The sequence below is a fragment of the Ornithodoros turicata genome, chromosome 7, assembly GCF_037126465.1.
Source record: "Ornithodoros turicata isolate Travis chromosome 7, ASM3712646v1, whole genome shotgun sequence".
NCBI classification, from domain to species: Eukaryota; Metazoa; Arthropoda; class Arachnida; order Ixodida; family Argasidae; genus Ornithodoros; species Ornithodoros turicata.
The window spans coordinates 28,571,224-28,573,395 of record NC_088207.1 but is presented as its reverse complement, the minus strand read 5'-3'; positions in this window follow the sequence as shown (position 1 = coordinate 28,573,395).

Here is a 2,172-nt window from a genome sequence, read left to right as displayed (position 1 = left end):
TGTGACCAAGGGGTCCCCGGTGGAGGAAGAGCTTTCAAGTACCGCGCAACAACCGCAGCCAGTGCGCATGCGCTCTCGTCAAATGAGAGATCGATGGAAGCAGACGAAAATGGAAATACCTTCGGCGGTTTCCTCAGCGGCAGCTGCGAAATGCGCGTTCGTCTCTTCTAAGGAAGTCGGCTAATTAAGTGCGGAGGACGATTCGTGGTGTTGTGCCACATAACTGCTACAATGCAACGAAAGACTGCACCGCATCTATGCTCATCTAATTCCGTAGCGTTTCCGTGCGAAACTCCGTACAAACCACAGTAGCTGTCAGTAAGGACTGTAAGGACGACTATTTTACCATTTCGCCAGAGACATCGCCCATCAAGCAGCTAATGCGTCATATTTTGTAATTTATTTTGTTCGGAAGCTTAGTCGCTAACCCGTCTTGTTAGAAGGGACACGTGATATATGACCCGCCCTTCCCGTATCCGTATCACGTGCTATTCTTGGTGAGTGCCCCGCCCTCCTTAGTTCGTAAGCGATCAAGCCCCCGTTTATACATTTTTTTTTAACCTTCTGCTATGTTATACTTTCTGTGTTTTCAAATGCCGCAGTGCGTTTCATGCATGTTCAAGTTAACACGCTGTCGGCTGCGCCATGCGGTATGTCGCGCACACGCCACGGTAGACGCCAGTGTTGCATGCACCTGAAACGTCTGTTGGACGTCTTGAACCGCATCACCCAACTTGTCGTGCCAGCGGAAATAGTGTACCACGCCAGCGAGGTTGTGTCCACGAGATCCGAGATCTTCATCGAGAGAAGAGTTGTCGATATGGTGGCAGCTTTCGTGTAAGATAAAGCCCAGAGGGAACACTATCTCCCGTTCACGTCCGAAATAGATCCCAATGTCCACATCCAGAAATGGATGTCCGTGGAAAGTTAGTTGGTTGGTTGGTGGTTGGTGAAATCGTCTCTCGAGGCTGCTTCGAGGATTGTCCGAATTATGTCAGGGATGGGATGTTACATGGAGCATCTCTTCCGAGGGAGAGAGGAGAAACCGCGCTGGTGCAGCACTGCGCGAGAACGAATTTTGGTGGACCTACCAAATGTCCCAAACCAAATCAGTAAAAGCTGTAAGCAACACGGATTGATTGTGAGTTAGTAGTCCAAGCAATTCCTCACTTCGTGTTGTTTGTGTACGTAATTCAATTAATCGTAGACACGTTACCCTTCCGTTTTGCCTCGAGGCAAGCAGGACTCTCCAATTTGCGGTAGGTCACAAAACAAGCAATATAGTATCTGTTTTCTCTTTCGAAGGAAATGTCACTGGTGCCATTCGAAGAGCTTCGATCAGCTTTCACTTGTCCCATCCTACAGTTAGCAATACGACTTAGTGGTCCTGGAAGCTTTTCTATGTTTCTATTTTTTACTTTGTAAAACGCCACGTTGTTCGTTATGGGAAATGCAAGAAACAAACAATTAAAATTGGAAAATTTTGGTGATGACATGCATTTTTCAAGGTGCTGCATTTATTAAACAGAAACCGTTGAAAATTTGCATTTGCCCAATGAAAATCACAAATCAAGCAATCATTCCCCACATGTTCCACATAAATCCCGTAGACATCCACGTGGTATCCCCTTTGCATTACAGGATATCCACAAAATTCGAGAAATGCGGTCACCTGAATGTCCTCAGGATGTCCTGTAGATGAACATAGTCAAAATGATCATGTCCCATGGATATCCAGATCTCCCAGCACGATATCTGTGGGATGTCCCATGGATTGCTTTGTTCCTTCTGGGAGATCGAGGACGTAATCACGTGCTTTTGCTGCTTATGCGTGCGGCTTGCCACCACAGATTTTCCCAGCATCCCTATATATCCCCTTAATGCCTCCAAATATTTTACAATACTTACCCCCCCCCCAAAAAAAAAGCACCTGCACGAAAGGCGAAAAGAGGCCAGAAAAGCAGCAGATATAGGAGTCACAACCCCCACGGGATCCCCCTCCCGCCCCCCCCCCAAAAAAAAGAAAGTAAAATTCTGGGGAAATTCCTGCCCATCCTGTGCGCTCCACCACCGTTAAGGTTTTTTTTGCAGCAGAGAGACAAGGACAGAAGAAACAGACAGGAAGGCTGCGTTGCCGTACGCAGCCTTCCTGTCTGTTTCTTCTGTCCTTGT